Source organism: Mastigoproctus giganteus, chromosome 12 (genome assembly GCF_048544385.1).
Source record: "Mastigoproctus giganteus isolate SK-2022 chromosome 12, ASM4854438v1, whole genome shotgun sequence".
NCBI classification, from domain to species: Eukaryota; Metazoa; Arthropoda; class Arachnida; order Uropygi; family Thelyphonidae; genus Mastigoproctus; species Mastigoproctus giganteus.
The window spans coordinates 83766238-83786425 of NC_143586.1; the positions used below are offsets into that span (position 1 = coordinate 83766238).

The 20188-nt window shown below is 39.7% G+C and overlaps 1 protein-coding gene across 7 annotated transcripts in view; it reads left to right on the plus strand.

Annotated features, from left to right (window-relative positions):
• scrib (scribble planar cell polarity protein) overlaps positions 1–20188 on the plus strand; it is a 1177936-nt gene that overhangs the window by 817563 nt on the left and 340185 nt on the right. The window lies entirely within an intron of this gene.

Sequence of the window (20188 nt, forward strand, 5' to 3'; positions counted from 1 at the left end):
CTAATACTAATACTCTCGTGTTTGGGGTTTTCATAATAGGCCTGACATAGCCCAGTGGTCAGGAGCGAGAGTGCATAGCACGCGTTCCTTGAATGGACCGGGGTTCAAGCCCGTGACTACTAAATACGATAAATATTTGTATTTGTATTGACGATTTATTGTAAACTCTACTGACTTGGTTTTCATGCTGGAGTATTAAAAAAAAAAAAAAGGTATATCAGGCTGAATCTCTAAGTTTGCAGATGATACAATTTTTGGCAGGGTGGATAATGTCAGGTCAGTAATGAAGATATGCTTCTCCAGCAAGATCTAGAAAAGTTAAAGCAGATGGTCTGAGAAATGACAATTGAAGTTTAACATTGCCAAATGCAAGATACTGCATATGGATAGCATTAATATCCAGAGTAGCATACCAACTGGGTGGTATTCTTCTTCTTCTTCTTTGGTCCTTAGCTGGCAGCTGGGGGAGGCGGTTGGCCACGCAACCAGTATGCTGCTGTAGGTGCCGCAGGGTTTCGGACTTGCTCTGTGATGTTCTTCCATACTTTACGATCCATGGCTTCAGTCCTGGCCTGGTTAAGGTCGAGACGTCGGCTCTCTAAGTCATCTTCCACTTGCTTGGCCCACGTTTTCCTAGGCGCGGTCCGTTGGATGCTCCATTGGGTGGGTCGTTGTCTCCAAAGGAGTGTGGATGGTATTCTGTTCGTGCCCATTCTACATACGTGGCCAAACCATCTGAGCCTTCGCTTCTGGATTTGGTCGGCAATGGTTGGTTGCTGTTGGCATCTGGCGCGGATGGTATCATTAGTGATGCGGTCACGAAGAGAGATGCCCAAGGTCTGCCGCAGGCATCGCATTTGGAATACCTCAAGTTTGTTCAAATCTAACTTGAGACAAATCCATGTTTCCGATCCGTAAAGAAGAATGGGCAGGATCAAAGTCCGGAAGAGTCGGATTTTAGTCTTTGTGGAAATGTTGGTCCTCTTCCACAGACACCATTTGAGCGAGGCGAACGCAGTGGCCGCCTGTCCAATTCTGCTGTGGATTTCCATGGTGGATGCAACTTTCTTCTCCTGGACCAGCGACCCAAGGTATTTAAAGTCCTGCACTTGCTCGATCTGGACGCCTTCGAGATAGATGGTGGCTTGCGACCCATCTGTTGTCAGGGCCTTTGTCTTACCAGCATTGATCTTCAAACCGTATGGCCGGGCAATGCGGGCAATGTCGTAGAGGATGTCCGTGGCTTCAGCGTCGTTACCGGCAAGGATAGCACTATCATCAGCAAACATCAGGTCAGTCACATAGTGATCCTTGTCATATTGTATGCCCTGTCTGTTTCTGAATGCTTGCCTCATAATGGCGTCAACCACGATGTTGAAAAGCAACGGGGAGGCTACATCCCCTTGGCGGACTCCAGTTTGGATGGTAAATTCCTCTGATAAATCGTTCTGGATGCGCACCTGGCTGGTTAAACCGTTGTATGCAGTTTGGAGGAGTGTGATGACTTTTCGAGGTACATGTTCAACCTCTAGTAGTTTCCATAAGGCAGGCCGGTGGACACAGTCGAAAGCAGACTTAAAGTCAATGAAAACAATGACGGTTCGCTGTCCACACCGGATCCTCTCCTCCATCAGCTGACGAATGGCAAAGATTTGATCACAGCATCCTCGCCCGGGTCTAAATCCTGCCTGTTCTTCTCGACTGGTTTGCTCGCGATGTTTTTGCAGTCTTGACTGGATGATCTTCATAAAGACCTTTCCGATGATGGAAAGGAGGCTGATGCCACGGTAGTTCTTGCAGTCCCGGTTATCACCTTTCTTGTGGATCGGTACGATAATGGCTTTCCTCCATGTTAACGGAATTTGTTCAGTGCACCAGATGGTTTTGAGGAGTGAGTGTAGTCGGCGAAGCAGTACATCTCCCCCGGCTTTGATCGCTTCTGTGGTGACTTGGTCCACTCCTGGTGCCCTGCCATGCTTCAGGGATTGTATGGCTGCTTTCACTTCTTCTACTGTAGGCTCAACATCGACCATGGAGACCTCAGGGGGGTCGATCGAGAGTGCTGTTGCTGGCGGTCCCTGAGGTGGGTCGTGATTATACAAAGCTTTGAAGAATTCACTCCACCGTTGCAGGCGTTCGGATGGTGATCGCACGAAGGTCCCATCAGCATTCTTGATGTTGTCACTAGTCAATTTGGTCTTTCCACTCAGACATCTGAGGGTGCGGTAGAGAGTGCGGTACTCGTTTTTGGATGCCGCCACTTCAAGATCGTCTGCCACTTGGTTCCAGTATGCTTCCCTTTCTGCTGTCATTCTTTGTCGGACTTCTCGGTTTAGCTGCCGGTACCGTTCAAAGTCGACCAACTTTGCCTGTTTCCGTTTGTCCACGAGGTCGAGGCACTCGTCTGATATCCATGGTTGCGTTCGACGTCGGGCAGGTGGACATAGGGGCTTGGCACATTCCAGGATGGCATCAGAGATCTGCTTTTCTTCTTCATTTATATCCTCGGGCACGGCCAGCATCTCGAAGCGGTTGGATAGGGCGATCTGATATGCATGTTTGTTGGCAGCATTCATTAGCTGCCTCCAGTCCAGCTTGGCTGACCGAGATGATCTTTTTGCATGTCGTAATTTGAGCTGCACCTTAGCCCGGATGAGGTAGTGATCAGATCCGCAATCAGGTCCCCTCATGGCACGAACGTCCATGAGTGATGAGCGAAATCTGGCATTGATCAAAATGTAGTCCAGGATTGCTGAGTCCTTGCCAGATGGATTTCGCCATGTAAGTTGATGTTTTTGAGGGTGCTGGAAATGGCTGTTTCCAATGATCAGGTTGTTAGATGCGGCAAAGGACAACAAACGTAAGCCGTTGTCATTGATCTTCCCATGGCCAAACTTGCCCATTGTTGTTTCCCAACCAGATCTGTCCACGCCAATATGGGCATTAAAGTCCCCTGCGAGGATGATCACTTCTGTCTGCGGAATTGAATCCAGCGTATGTTGGAGCTGGTTGTAGAAGTCATTCTTGGTCGGGTCCAGGCTAGTCTCAGTTGGCGCATAGGCGGAGATAATATGGGTCTTGATGGTGCCCTTGACAGTAAGGACTGCCAGGCGGTCCGATATTGGTTGGAAAGCGATCACACTACTGGTGGCCTGAGCATCGACCATAAAGCCCACTCCTGCTTCTCGTTTCTCACCACCAGAGTAGAATAGCATAACCACTTCATTAGGTGCTGGTGGTTGGATGATCATCGTTCCAGACCCGGTGAGCCTTAATTCGGATAATGCCGCGATTGATATCTTGCACCTAAGTAGTTCTTGGGCAATGATTTCCTTTTGTCCAACGTGGTGCCCCGTTCGAACATTCCATTCGCCAATGTTAATTGTCCTTTTTGGCGTAGTAAGCTTATTGCTGTGGCCAGTGATCCACTTCACACCAACACCCTGGGTCCCCAGTGCTGGCGCATCGGCTACCCCGGATGCGGTAACATTGTTATAACAGCTTGTTCTGTGGCCAGTGGTCCACTTCACACCAGTACCCTGGGTCCCCAGTGCTGGCGCATCGGCTACCCCGGATGCGGTAACATTGTTGTAAGAGCTTGTTCCGAATTTCATGCGGTTTCTTGCCTAGTTTCCCCGGTTTCCCGGTTTTGGTCATTTCGGCAGGATGACCACCCTCCTCCTTTCGCAGCCGGGCTTGGGACCGTCCATGGCGGGGTGGTATTACACTCATATTAGTTTTGAAAAAAAATGCACAAGGCATAATCCTTATGGGTTTTGGTAATTTTGGTAACTATATAATATTGGTGTAGATACACCATAGTTAACCCATAAATTTGAACTACGTATGTAGTGTAAAAGGCATCGTTTTAATAGTATTTCATATTATGGGCACCTTCACAATGAGATTGCTGGTATTGCACTATTTCCAAATAAATAATGGTTCTCTAGTAGAGAAGACTACTGTTATTTATTTTCCACCAGTTATGTCATTGTGAAGGCACCCACAATATGAAATACTATTAAAACGATGCCTTTTACACTACATACGTAGTTCAAATTTATGGGTTAACAATGGTGTACCTACACCGATATCATATAGTTAATTATCAAAACCCATAAGGATTATGCCTTGTGCATTTTGTTTTCAAAATACATTATTACCAACACCCTTTGGCATCTCTCATATTGTGGATATAACTTCGCAACTGTGATGGCATGTTGCACTACCAGGGTACCTGCCCGCCCACTGATGATGAAGCCCACTAGCTTCAAAACGATCGTCTGGGTGGTGGTGGTATCCTCTGAAAATAAATAACAGTAGTCTTCTCTACTAAAGAAGCGTTATTTATTTGAAGTAGTGCAATACCAGCTGTCTCGTTGTGAAGGCACCTACAATATGAGATACTATTAAAACGTTGCCTTTTACACTACATACGTAGTTCAAATTTATGAGTTAACTATGGTGTATCTACACTGATATTATATAGTTAAAACTCATGTTAGTAGAAAATGAAAAGGACTATGGTGTATCTACACCGATATTATATAGTTAAAACTCATGTTAGTAGAAAATGAAAAGGACCTGTAATTGTGCAGTCGGATACAAAGTTCTCTGAGAAGTGTAGACAGGTTGCCAGGACAGCCAGGGAACTTTGCTAGCAGAAATAAGGAGGTGATTTTTTCATTGTACAAAGCAGAGGTTAGGCCACACCTAGAGTAGTGCACAGACACCTAGAAACTTCATTTTTTCCAGCAGATCCGTAGATCTGCTGGAAAAGGTGCAAAAAAGTGGAAAAGGTGCATATCAGTGAAGGGAACAAAGGGTGGTCTTACCAAAAAAGGGCAAGTTCTGTAGGCCCCGAGTGCCAAGCGAGTGACTGTAGCGATTTCTAAGTGATATTAAAGCGATTTTCTCAAAGAGTGGCTGATAATTATAGTAGTATCCTTCGTTTCTCACAGTTATTTAATTTTGCTGTTCTAAAGTAAAGAATTTAGCGTACCTAACAGAAAGGAAAGACACCTTTCTTCTTGTACATAGGATTATTTATTAACGCACTAACTACTAACCTTCCTTTATCGCTTGGTCACTGGTGGCACCGCTCCTGCCTCCACGTGGCGGGGCTGGAAACCTGGGAGAAGAAAGCCACCCTCCCAGGGCAAAAAGGAGCAAAGATGGACAAAATTAAACAGTCCACTTATGGATCTTTTGATCCAGACCTAGATAGACATGATCGAGATCATGATGACACAACATCCCATGCTAAACGACAAAAAAAAGAAGGAACGGATAATACCGTACCTCTCTTTTTAATTCTACACTCCTCCACAGACCAACCATTGAGTAAGCTTTCCCCATTTTTGATACAAAAATGTCTCGAAAATGTGGCTGGCCCTCCAAAAATGGTTAGGCGACTGAGATCCGGAGACTTATTAATTGAAATGACCGAACGTAGACACGCTGAGAGACTGTTAAAAGTATCTACCTTTGGTGGAATTCCCACGAAGGTTACCCCACATGCCACCTTAAACTCCTCAAAAGGGGTAATATCAGAGTGGGATCTTTTAAACGTATCGGAGGATGAACTTGTCCAGGAACTACAAGATCAAAATGTGACACACGCAAAAAGAATCGTCATCAAAAAAGATGGAGAGGCTGTCCCTACTCGGACAGTGATACTCACATTTAAAACACCGAACCTGCCTACCACTATAAAAGCTGGTTACCTTAGGTGTCAGGTAAGACCTTACATCCCGAACCCTGTCCGGTGATTTAAGTGCCAAAAATTTGGCCATTCGCAAACTGTATGCAGGGGAGTTTCTGTCTGTCCAAATTGCGGGTCCTTAGATCACAACCAGAGTGAGTGTTCTGCTGCAAAAATGACGTGCGCGAACTGCAAAGGTGACCATCCGGCATATTCCAAAATTTGTGAAAAATGGAAAACTGAAAAAAAAATAGTACGATACAAGATCGAACACAAAGTCAGCTACCAAGAAGCAAGAAAACTAGTTTCACCTACTATAAACAAAAATAGTACCTATGCTAATGTAATAAAAAAATTCCAAACAGTCTCCACTCAAACAGATGTCACAGTTCCCATTACCAAGTCAATTTCTGATTGGGCTAGAACTGTCCTCTCTGAGCAACAACCAAGTGTGCATAAACAACAACCCAAACTCTCAGACCAGGCAAATAACACTCCTCTGACAATACCAGCCGCATCTCCTCCTCAGATATGTGCTAATACATCTGATATTACAAACCCAAAGTCAAAGAAAAATACCCAGGACATAATCATGGATACAGATGGGACAACTATACATGAAGAACCAATTTTAGAAATCTACGCTGAAGAAGAAATGGATACTGGTCGACCAGTTTTCAAAAAAGACAAATCAAAATTGGAACGAAATAAGCCAGTCACCTCCAAAAAGCAGTCAGATACAGCTCCATCAACTAAACATAAATAATGGCCTGTGTTTTACAATGGAACTGCAGAGGCTTTCGTTGCAACACAGATGACATCCATGCTTTAATTAACCGGTATTCTCCAATTGCTCTTTGTCTTCAGGAAACTTACCTAACCTTACAAATTTCTCCTTCGATAAAGAATTATTGCCTTTATCGAAGAGATCGTAATAGAACAAATGCTGCCCATGGTGGTGTAGCAATCCTAATAAATTCAAATATCCCAACTAAACATATTCCACTTCAAACTGAAATAGAAGCTGTCGCTGTTCATATAACTCACTGTATTTCAATGACAATTGTCTCAATTTACCTACCACCAAACCATACTTACTCCTTAAAAGACCTTGAAGATCTCTTCATACAGATACCTCCACCCCTCTGTATATTAGGAGATTTTAACGGGCACCACCCCTTATGGGGCGATCCTAAACTAGATAGACAGGGTCGACTAATTGAAAGCTTTCTAGAGTCACAAAATCTTACCATACTCAATACTGGTGCACACACTCACATACAACTCCCAACTGGACACACCTCAGCAATAGATCTCTCAATTTGTTCTCCAGTCCTGGTCCCAAGCATAGAGTGGCATGTTTCAAATTATCCTATGGGCAGTGATCACTTTCCAATCATATGCAATTTTTTAATATCAAAGACTCCTTCAAACAAACCCCGCAGGAAATGGAAATTTGTTCGGGCAGACTGGGAAAAATTTCGGATATCAATCTCTCTTGATGAGGAAAAAATCCAGCTCCAGAATATTGATAATGTGACAGACTACATCACGTCACATATTCTAAAAGTGGCCAAGGAGACAATACCATTATCAAATCCCCCTGGTCGCAAGCATTACAATTACTGGTGGAATGAGGAATGTACAAAAGCAAAGAACGCAAAAATTAAAGCCTGGAATTTATTTCGGCGATGTCCAACCACAACCAATCTCATTAACTATAAGAAACTAAGAGCAAATGCACGATTTGTACAAAGGCAAGCCAAGAAAGAATCCTGGACCCGTTTTGCATCGACCTTTAACAGAAACACTGATCAGAAAGCTATATGGAAAAAAATTAGACAGTTATCTGGTAAGTTTCCTACTATACCTTCTCCAATTCTCTCCTGGAAAGGACAAGATCTATCCAGTCCCTTAGATATTGCCAATGCTTTGGGCAGTACGTTTGCTGAAATCTCAGCAGCATCAGCCTTTTCTACATCATTCAAAAGAATTAAAAACACCAAAGAAAAGCATTCTATAAACTTTCACACTGCCCGCCTTCTTTCATATAACAAACCTCTGCAATACTCTGAACTTTTGTATGCTATTAGAACAGCCCACAATGGTGCTGCAGGGCCAGATGGGATTTATTATGGGATGCTACAACATCTTGATGACAAAGCTTTGCGCTTGCTGCTGGTTTTTTACAATCGTATATTTTCAGAAAATGTTTTTCCAGCTTCCTGGCATCACTCTACTGTTTTGGCACTTCTAAAGCCTGGGAAAGATCCAACCAACCCCCATAGCTATAGACCGATATCTCTGTCAAGCTGCCTCAGCAAAATCCTAGAAAAGATTGTCCACAGAAGACTCGTCTGGATCATCGAGTCAGAACATCTAATGAGCCATAGTCAATATGGCTTTCGTAAAAATAGGTCGTGCTTAGATCTTATGGTCAAGGCTGAATTCGCCATTCGAAATGCCTTCGTTAAACGTGAACATCTGGTAATGGTTTCAATAGACATAGAGAAGGCTTTTGACACCACCTGGCGGCATGGCATACTTGGTGATCTATACGCCCTTGGTCTGAGGGGCAACCTTCCTATATTTATTCAAAACTTCCTATGTACTAGATCGTTTCAAGTTCAGTACCAACATGCTCTCTCTACAACGTTCATGCAGGAAGAAGGTGTTCCACAAGGATCAGTACTGAGTGCCACTCTGTTTGCTCTTAGAATAGATTCTATTACAAGACAGCTTCCAAATTCAATCGAGACTTACCTTTATGCAGATGACCTCTCCATCTCCTGCCATTCCCAAAATATGAGGTCTATTGAACGGCAGCTTCAGATATCACTAAATAAAATACAACAGTGGGCTAGCATCAATGGCTACCGGCTCTCGCAGCAAAAAACAGTTGCAATTCATTTTTGTAGGCAGCGCAAACTTCATCCAGATCCCGAACTTCAAATTTCTAATGTCTCCATCCCGGTCACTAATAATATCAGATTTCTAGGATTAATCCTTGACAACAAGTTAAATTTTATAGACCATATTAAAAATGTACGTACTTCCTGTCTAAAAAAGTTAAACATTCTCAAAGCTTTATCCGCCCAAACATGGGGTGCAGATCGTACTTCTCTGCTTCGGCTGTACAGGTCATTAATCAGATCCCGCCTTGATTATGGAGCTCCCATCTACGATTCTGCCAGAATGAGCGCATTACGCTGGCTTGATCCCATTCAACACAGTGCTTTGAGGATTGCGCTTGGTGCTTTTAGAACGTCGCCCAAACATAGTCTCTATATTGATGCTCATGAGCCCCCATTATCGTTACGTAGAAAAACACTGTTACTAAAATATGCCGTTAAGATACAAAGCTGTGCCTCGCATCCGATTCAGTCATATTTGTTCAATCTACCACTAGAAAACCTCTTCAGAAATAAACCAAGCATAGTAAAGCCAGCTGGTCTTCGTCTCCTTGAACTGATGGAAGTTTGGAATATTTCCGTTCATTCCGTACAACAGGTAGCAACCTGCTGTCAACCACCATGGGCTTCTCTTCCTCTGGTGACTTGTGACACTTATCTCTGCCAATGGGGAAAAGACATTTTACGAGCATCTAATATCATACAACTTCTTGCAGTTCGCACTCAAAGATATAGTGATTTTTCCCCAATTTATACAGATGGCTCTAAATCAAATTCAAACGTTGGAGCAGCTGCAGTGTTTCCGAATACCGTTATTTCAGTGTCCCTTCCACCTGAATTCAGTATCTTCTCAGCTGAATTATATGCAATTAAACTGGCCTTACAAAATCTCTGTGCTGATCGATCTTTAAAATCAGTTATTTACACCGATTCGCTTAGTTCAATCATGGCTTTATGTAATTTCTCAGATAAAGTTCACCCTGTTATAGAAGAAATACGAAACATATTACTAAAAATTGAAGAATGCCATCAACAGGTCATCTTCTGTTGGATCCCAGCACATTCTGGTATTTTGGGCCATGAACTGGCTGATAAAGCCGCAAAAAATCCAAATAGCTTAGACTTAACTAATATCCCTGTTCCGCCATCAGACTTTGCAGTAGCTATTCAAGCTGCATGCTTGTCAGAATGGACAAAAATCTGGCACTCTCAAACAAATAATAAATTCCTTCAATTTAAACATGATCCAAAAAATTGGTGCTCCAGTATCCGTACATCAAGACGAGAAGAAGTAGTCCTATCAAGGGCAAGAATAGGTCATACCCATCTAACCCATCTTTATTTACTCAGAGGAGACGATCCACCACAGTGTCCACATTGCTATATAAATCTGACTGTTAAACACATACTCATTGACTGCCCCTACTATAGACAAGACAGAGCATCAACCCTGCTATCACTGGTAAATCTTAATAAAGCAATAACTTTAGAGAATCTCATTGGTGACAAGGCAAATATTTTTGAATTTTTCAACTTTCTGAAGCAGATTGGGCTTTTAAATCTTTTCTGATTTTATCAAAATTTTTTGATTTCCCTATTTAAAAAATGAATAGGCGCATTATAGCCATAGTAGTTTATGCGCCATTAAACACCCATAACAACAACAAGCAAGTTCTGTAAATTGCAGCATCTGGAGACTAGATACCTTTGAGGTGATCAAATTGCTATGCTTAAGGCCTAGACTGGATTGAGTAGGCTCAGTGCTGATGGAATTCTTCCTCTTGCTCAGACTATGCACACGACGGAACATAAATTGAAATTCAAATTGAGAAGAATGGTTGCAGAGTAGATCTGCAGGTTTGCCTTTGGCTAATAGGTGGTTTATTGTTCTTATTATTACTATTTGTGGTGCAGTGAAGCCTCCTGAGGCTTATGCTGCACCAGACAAAAAAAAAAATTCCCAAGTTACCCTGAGAGAGAGAAGTAGAAATGAATAACCAAGAAAGAGAAGAATGGTGATATCCAGCTCAGGATCCTGGGTGTGCCAAGCCCATACTCACCAGATGTGAGCTTGGGACATGCTTACATCCATTGTTGTGGAAGTGGATAGTGATATAAATTCAAGGAAGAACTAGGCAAACACTATTGGAGGGGATGGATAGGTGAAATGTTTTTTTTTTTTTTTTGTCTCATGCTGTATAATCATTTGCCACTAATATTGTATCTGAGAAGAATCGAAGTGAATGCAAAGTATGCACAGCTGCAACTAATGGAGTTGGCCTTAGACCACATTAAATTCTCCAATTACCAAAGGTGCATAATATATACAGATTGCTTTAATGTATTACAAGTTTTATCACCTTTGAGGTAACTCTCATCCAGTCCTGTCCCAGGTTCAGCAGATGCTGCATTCTCTTTACAGATGTTCATTTGACATCTGTTTCTCCTGGATTTCAAGCCACATTAGGATCGGTGGTAATGAACTGTCAGACATTATAGCCAAGCCAGCAAAAATTCCAGAACAGTCACAGCCTGCTAGTCCCTATGCAGACTGAAAGAAGATAATAAGTTATACTCCCATTGGCAACATTCATGGTCACAAACAAGCTCTATTAAGTGAAGCCTGTAATCAAATTCTGGTAGTTCAGTCTGCACAGAAACCATAGAGAGGAAGTTGTTCTGGCTTACCTCCACATAGGACATTGTCTAATTACCGATTCATTTCTTCTGAGGACATTTGTTTTCAATTAATGCTTTTGATTTGTGAGTCAAATTTGTGAGAACATTTGTTTTGTGACATCATTTTAACTGTTCCTCATATTTTGTCTGAGTGGTTTTTTTTTCCATTTTACTGCTTTTATTCATCTGACAATGACCATGTTCTCACTGTTTTTAGTTATCTAAAATCTGTAAACTTGTTTTGATCTATATACAAAAGAATATTTTGGAAAATAGTGCTTTTTCACATACACACTTTTTTGCTTTCCGCAACACTAGGCTAACTGCTGTTGCATCTCAAGTCTGTTATTGGTCTGTCTCAAGGCGGAGCTAACTGCTATTGCATCATACTACAACAAAGTGATTAACAGGTCTGTCTCAAAGACCCCCACCTATTCATGTCACTCTTAAATTAAGCTACATATGCCACAGCGATGACTCATTACCTGATAGCATTATCACATCACATTACACAATGTTGACGGTTGAGCCATTGTTAATATTGGGATTTAATTTTTAGTGTTTTTAATTTTAGAATTCTACATGTCTCAGGGCACGATTCATATTTTTCAAAAGTTTCTTCAGCTATTAGCAATGTTGATTTGCTTTCCAATATACCGTTAATGCATTTTTATTTACACCTTTCATTACACGAGGATTAAAGGATCTATAAACCACCATAGGTTTTATCATGTAAGCTCCTGATGCATTACTGCACATAAGTAATGTTACATGACCCTTTTAATGCTTTAAAACCTGGTACAGTTTTCTCATTTTTTGAAATACGCATTCTGTTGGGCATTTTTTTCCACCAAAGACCTGTCTCATTGGCATTGAAAACTTGATATGGTGTGTATCTGTGCCCTTCAATAATTTTTTGAAATTCGTGTTCATACTTCTTGGCAGCTTCATTATCAGCCAATGCGCTTTCCCCTTGAATTCTTATGTTGTGTAACGAGAAGCAGTTTTTAAATCACTCAAACCAATCTTTACTGGCAACAAACTCCCAAGTTAACAAAAGATTCTTCATTTTATTTTAAATGGTTCTAAATCTTTAGTGGCTTTTGTTTAATTACATTTCTGTCTAATGGGATCTGTTTTATACTGCTATCGTCAATTCAAATACTGAGGGCTTTTTTCGTTTTTCTCAATTATTGGTGCTTGGGAATGAGGTATCATATATGCGGAAATGAAAGATCCTACAGCAACAGCAGTTCTAATTTTCTGTTAATTTTTCTTTATGGTCTGGATTGTTGCTTCATTTAAACAAATTCATATTTCTGTTCACTGACTTTTTTTTTTTTTTTTTGGTTGTAAAACTTAAAACAGTAAAAATGAAAAGCAAAGAACACAGCTTGCACAAGTTGCAACAAACATGATATGTGCAAGTGAGATACGGAGTAATGAGTTTCTGAAAATTTATTTGTTTTTTATACGATTAGATATTTCATGGAAGGGGAAACACATTTCACCATAAAGGTAAACTGCAGCCATTATCAACCCACTGCAAGATGGAAGCCTCCTCAACAATTCATGTTGAGGGAAAATGGACCATAATCTGCCAAGCTTGCCCAGTGTAGGTTGGCAGATCGACCGTATTTAGCAGTCAGAGGCTCGAACCCCGGTTTACGCAAGGAGCGTGTGCTACTGCACTCCCTCTCCTGACCACTCGGCTACGGAGGTTCTCTTAATAACATGAAAACCCACAGAATTCCAGCTATTGGTACTATCGCAATAAGAGCGAGTTTATTACCCATTTCATACTGTAATTAGATTACACGATCAGAAAAGCCCAATCCAATAAAATGGAGGAAAGTGCAAATTGTTTTTATTATTTTATGGTCGTGACCTCCAGAAATATCCAGAGGGTGATAAAAACTAGTGAGTCAACAGTGGGGATTCACAAAAGAGAATGAAACATTGAAATATTACATCTAACATAATAGTAGGGTTTTCCCAGCACAAAAGCCCAAAAATACCCTGTTATATGAGGTTTCCTGCAATTTTCTGTGTTAGAGTGAAACCGTGTTGTGCGAGGATTGCTGCAATTTATCAATCATGTTAGAGTGAAACCTTGTTGTAGAAGTAATGTTATACGGGGGTTGCCCGTATAACACATTCAACGAAGGGGAATATAAGTTCATTTCTCAACGAACACAAAAGTTTCCTGTTGAATTTGCTTTTAGTATGACAATAAACAAAAGTCAAGGTCAAACATTATCTAAGGTTGGCATTGACTTAACATAATTTTTTTTGCACGGACAATTGTTCTTTGTATTAAGTAGAGTAAAGGCAGCTAAAAATCTCTTTGTATTAATGGAAAACGAATCGAAAAAACAAAAAATTGAACAAGAAATGTTTATGATCAAATATATAAATGATGGTTTTATTATTAATTTGTTTTTAGATAATAAAATAATATAATATAATTTTTGTACATCTTTTGATTTTTAGAAGTGGGTATGTGAGGGCTTCTCTCCACTAAAAAAAAATGTAAAATATAAAAACTTATAATTCAGGTTCGTGTGCACAAGTCAGAGGGGAGCGAAGTGACCTTCTGACTTGCTTATTTAAAATATACTTTTAATACATGTATCTGTTTTGTACATTCTTACCTTTATACACACCATAAACACCTTTGAACATAGTGACCTATTATTATAGGTCACTGCAACATTTTTTGTTTATAACTTCATTTTAGGGAAGAGGAAGAAGTGTTAAGGTGAGAGGTCATGAGAATAAGGTGGATACTGCAGATTTTCAAAGCCACGCCTAATTGCTAAGTCCACTTTGCATGCAACTTTGTGAGCAGAAGCACTGTTAGCTATGAGGAGGGAACACTTTTAGATAGCTTACATGTGAAGTGCCACCACAAGGATGTTACATAATTTGTGATTAGTAAAAAAAAATAAAAAAATTGGTTAACTTGAATGTTTATTATAGAATTATCTGATGGCTACATTTAGTGCTTAAGTTTATACAGTTATGTAGTTAATATTATTTTTATGAATTTGTTAAAAATTAACTTAGAAGTTATTATAAGGACTTGCTATATAAGAATATACAGCAAGTCCTTCTTTAATTATATAAACTCTAGAAGGAAGGGGATGAATCAGATTGGTCTACTTGATGTTGATGGTTCGACTGTTGATCCTGCTCAGATAGCTGACAAATGAATGAGTATTTTGCATCACACATGAGGAATTCTCTAGAGAAGTGGAGAACAGAAGCTTATTAAACTCTTAACTGGGAGCTTAATAATTTTGTAATAACTGAGAACAAATTGGAGGAGAAATTGTTGAAGTTAAACATAAGAGAAGCACCTTGGGTGGATGAGATCAATCCAGTTATATTAAAGGAGGTGACAAAGGAAGTAAGCCATAATTAAGAGAGCATCTTTGGACTCAGGGGAAGTCCCCATGGACTGGAGATGTGCAAATGTATCCTAACCCCAATTCACAAAGGGCGATCAAATGGTGGCACGAGTAATTACAAACCTGTTAGTATAACTTCTGTTCCAGGGAAAATAATGGAGCTACTAGTTAAAGAAGCATTGCAGGATCATCTAGACAAGACTACGGTAATAACTCAGACACAGAATTGGTTTGTTAAGGAAAAGTCTTGTCTGACAAATTTGATTGGATACTATGACGTGGTCACAAAGGAATTGGATGCAAAAAATAATTTTGATATCATATACTTGGAATTCAGGAAAGCTTTTGATAGTGTTGCACATAGATACTGTTGCACGCACTGTACAAATTGGAGCAGTATGGTATTAAGGGCAAGTTGCTGCAATGGATAAAAGGATGAATGAGTGGAAGAAGACAGAGTGGTAATCAATGGACGATGCTCTTCGTGGACTAATGTTATTAGTGGAGTCCCCCAGGGTTCAGTGTTAGACCCACTGTTGTTTTCTATATTTATCAATGATATTGATGAAGGTATATCGTGCTTAACATCAAAGTTTGCAAATGATACAAAGGTTGACAGGGTTGTTAATGACAGTATGCTACTGCAACAGGATCTATCACATTTTCATTGAAGTCCCCAAGAGAATCAGGGTGACCTGGAGCATTATCCAACATATGGGATATAGTAGTGTTTTAAAAAAAGTTAATTTATTTTGCCTACAATATCTCTTTACGACTAGACAAAACTATGATTGAAACCAGGCTTGACCTTTTATTTGCACACCAAATGACTAGTAGAAATGCTTTATTATGATTTTTTTAATGCTTTGGGATTCTCAGACTGATAGATAAGCATAGGTTTTAATTTAAAGTCACCCCCTGCTTTGCCTCCTAATACAAGAGAAGATCCTCCTACTCTTACTTCACCTTTAAATAATGAAACAAATGTCTCAAGCATTTATAACTTTCTCAAGCTAAAAAAAAAAAATAAATAAAACCTTTCTGGTTCCTTTTTTTTTCCATTTTCTCTATTTGAGAAGAAATGGCATGCATAATTATCATATGTATTTAACTCCTTTATGGCCACTTCGTAATCCTACATCTTTCGTCACATAAGTTCTTGATGGGGTTGCCTTCCAAAAAAAGACCTGTCTCATCAACATTAATATTTGACGATCATCATAACCAACTGCCTTAACTAATCCTTGGAATCTGGATGCAAATTTCACATCAGCATCCTTATCTGTACTTGTAGCTTTACTAGACAGCTTAACTTTAATCAAATTAACCCAGGGGCTCACGTCTGGTGAGTATGGGCTTGGTACACCCAGGGTCCTGAGCTGGATATCATCATTCTTCTCTTTCTTGGTGATTCCCTTCTACTTCTGACTCTTGCCCTCTCCCTTTCTCAGGATAACTCGAAAAACTTTTTTGGCTGGTGCAGCATAAGCCTCAGGCTTCCTTGCAGCATATGGCTAATAATAATAATAATAATTCATGTTGACTTCTGAAATGATAAAACCAGCCTTTACTTGGCAGTAAAAGGTTCAGTCTCCTTGTAATTACCATTTTATTTCAATGCGGCAAATAACTTCAACGCTTTGGCCTGAATGCTAGCCAAACTGATTGGAATTTTTTTTTATTACAACCTTCAATCCAAAGTAGAAGTAAATGCTCCATTTCAACCATAAGCAGCTTTCTGTTCCTATTGCAGTTTAAACTAAAAGATGTTGAAGCAACTTTACCTTGTTTTTTTATTCTTCGGACTATTTCAATATGGTCCATACCAGAGCTTCGCTATCACCATTTTCAAATCTTCTAATCACATCCAATTTCACTTCCAGTATTATCACTGTTTTTTTCTTTGCTGCACTTTCATCTTTGTTAGCCAATTCCCTCTTTTGATTATCCATTTTTGTATAATGTCACATTTGTTTATCACTGGGAGACAAGGAGGCAACATAACTACTCACTTTGATGTCTGTGCGTGAACTGAATAACAGATGCGCAGTAACCAATCATCGACAGACTTTGAAAGAAATGGCATGGTTGATCACTGATCATGATGCACATCTGTTATTTAGTGATTTGTGGACTGAAGAGCTAGCAGCAAAGTTTGTACTTTATGCAATTACTGTACTCACACTTAATATATCATTGTAACTGAAATTTGAACCGTGTTGCTGGGGGACTGGTGTTATTTAACTAAACTGTGGTAACTGAAGTTCGTGCATATCAGAAATGTGCAAAGCGAGGACTGCATGTATTAACATATTTGGTTCAGTCAACAGGACTGACATTATCATTTTATGACAAGTAACAGTGTCATTTGTCATAAAAATACTAGAAATAAAAACAAGAGCCTTGTAGAAAATCCAGTAGCATTCTAATGTATTTTCATCATTCAGTTTTGATTCAGCCTGCCAATTTATTCTCAACACATCTAGAGTGACCGAAATGCTGTTGAACCTTTGTAACTTGGAAAAGGACAGATCTGATCTACCCATGAAAATCTCCCATATTAAAATCTACTGATAATGAATAGTTTTTAAAAATTAAAAGTTTAATTCATAAATATAATTGTAGTTAGCATTCTTTTCATGTAATTTGATGATGTTTATTAATGGTATATACATTGTTTAGCAAATAAATGTTTCATTTTTTTTTTTTTTTTTTTATGAGAACCCCAAACACGAGAGGTATTAGAACCTATAGGTTCTAATACCTCTTGGAGGTTGGAGGTTGAGAAGACGAAAGAAGATATTTGTTGACATTGGACTTGAACTTCTGTAGATTGTAATTTTCAGGAAATACGTATGAAGGAAGGTTGTTCCAGAAAACGGCAGTTGAATGAATAAATGAGGAAGATGAAAAGTTGGTTCTGTGGGTTTGAAGTTGGACAGTAAATGGATGTTGGCTGGTGGCGGCACGTGTTCGGACTGTTTTGAAAGAGAGAGCGGGAATTATAGAAGCCAATTCAGAAGAACAGTGCCCATGGAAATATCTGTAGAAGAGGCATGCAGCAGAAACAGTACGTCTATGAGAAAGCGAGTGGAGAGACTCTGTTAGAGATGAATCATTAATTAACCTAACTGCCCTCTTCTGAATGGAATCAAGAAGCCTGAGAGAGGTTTTGGGGGCACCACCCCAAATGTGGGAACAATATTCCATGGCAGGGCGGATTTGCGATTTATACAGAGTGAGCAGCTGTTTGGAAGAAAAGTAACGCCGAGAGCGAAAGAGAAAACCAAGTTTTTTAGATGCAGAGGAAGCAATATTTGTAATGTGCTTGTGCCAAGAGAGATTAGAAGTCAGGGTAATCCCCAAAAGAGATATATCCTTTTGCCTAGAAATTGGAGTGTCACTAAAGATAAGCATAGGAGCAGAAGAATCCTTTTTGCGAGATATAAGACAAGACTGAGTTTTAGAAGGGTTGAAATCAACTAAGTTGTCTTTGCCCCACTGGAGAATTACCTGAAGATCGGCATTTAAGGAATTGGTAGCAGATTTTCGAGAAGTTGAAGCTGATTGAGCAGGGCAAGGTTTCTCAAAATGGAAAGTTGAATGCAATGTGCTATCATCGGCAAAACTATGGATAGGATTTCCAGTCAATGGAAGAAGGTCATTGATATACAAGAGGAAAAGAGTGGGGGAAAGAACTGAACCTTGGGGGACACTGGCATTAGTGGAGAAGTTAGAAGACAGAGAGCCATCTACCATCACCCTCAGTGAGCGATCTGAGAGAAAACTGGATAACCAATTACTAAAAACAGTTGATAAACCATAAGATGGAAGCTTGTTTAGAAGACCTTTATGCCAAACACGATCGAAAGCCTTTGAGATGTCAAGAGCAACTACTTGTGTTTCACCGAACCTTTCCATTGAAGTAGTCCATAAATGGGTAACATAAGCCAGAATATCACCAGTGGATCGACACTGACGGAATCCATACTGGCGATCGTTGATCAGACGGAAGGTTTCTAGGTAGTTTAAGAGTTGGCGGTTAATTGATTTCTCCATTACTTTAGAAAGAGTAGAAGTAATTGCAATGGGACGATAATTGGATGGGAGGGATTTGTCACCCTTTTTAGGAACTGGCTGGATATGAGCAAATTTCCAAGCAGAAGGAAAAACACCTTTGGAATAAGAAAGTGAAAAAAGGCGGCAAAGAGTAGGAGTAAGTTCAGGAGCACAGATTTTGAGAACAAGTGGAGAAATACCATCAGGACCTGGAGCTTTCTTAGCATCAAGATTCATCAAAATCCTTCTGATATCCTTTTGACGGAAGACCACAGGAGGCATTGAATGGACCGTGTTGGGAATGGTGGGAGGTGTTTTACCAAGATCATTAATACATGAGCTGGAAGAAAAATGGGATGCTAACAGGTCAGCTTTATCCTTGGCTGAAGTGACAGCAGAACCATCTGGTTTGGACAGAGGTGGAAGCAGAGATGGGCAAAAGTTGCGGCCAATAGCTTTGGCAAGAGACCAGAATGCTCGGCTACCATTAGGGCAAGAAGCAAGTTTTCTACTCTTAGCCTGTTCAAAGTTTTCTACTCTTAGCCTGTTCATTACTATGATAATGATAAAATCTAAAGTGTTCACTAATAAGTTTAAATAAAATTCTGGTATTTAGAGAAATTTGCTTTTGTAAGTGTGTGTATGAAATGTGATGAGTAATTATATAAAAACTAAAAAATTACATGGAAAAGCTTGTGTTACAATATTAATCTAATATGTGCATAATTGTCAATATACATTCTGTGATGGAATAAGGACAAAAGCTGAATTGGTGGTAGTACTGGTATTAATAAAGGCAAATTGATGCAAGGAAGACAAGCTAATTGCAGTATGAACCTTGCCAAAAAAAAAAAAAATCACACTTGGTTTGATTCTGATATCTGTTCAAACCCTTCCTTAAATTTACATAAACTTTCCGGTTCTACAAGATTAGGTGGTAGTTTACTCTAAAACTTAGTCATAAGCTCTTAACTTAGTCATAAACTAAATTATTGTGAAGCCGCTTATCTTGTGAAAAGTGCCTTCTAAATGAAGTATCTGGTTTCCATTATTGATTTTAAGTTTAGTCTTTTTCAACCATTTGCAGGGCCTTAGGTGCCAAGTATTTTTTGTGACTGAGTGATTTCTCTATGTAAAAAGTGCTTTTCAAAACTGATTTTAGCTATTCTTTATTTTAAAAATAGCATTCTATAAATTTTCTTTAATTCGGGTTGCTCTTTATCTTAAAAATACTAAGGGAAATTAAGTCACAAGATCTTAAATGCATTTTTAAGGGGGTAAATTAAAATTTCTATGCATTTTTGAACTTTAAATGGTGAGAATGCATTCAGGACTGTTCATAAAATGAGACTTGGGCTCTCTAATATTATCAGTATCCATTTTCCGATGCTTTACAGAATATTGGGATAAGTTACCCATTA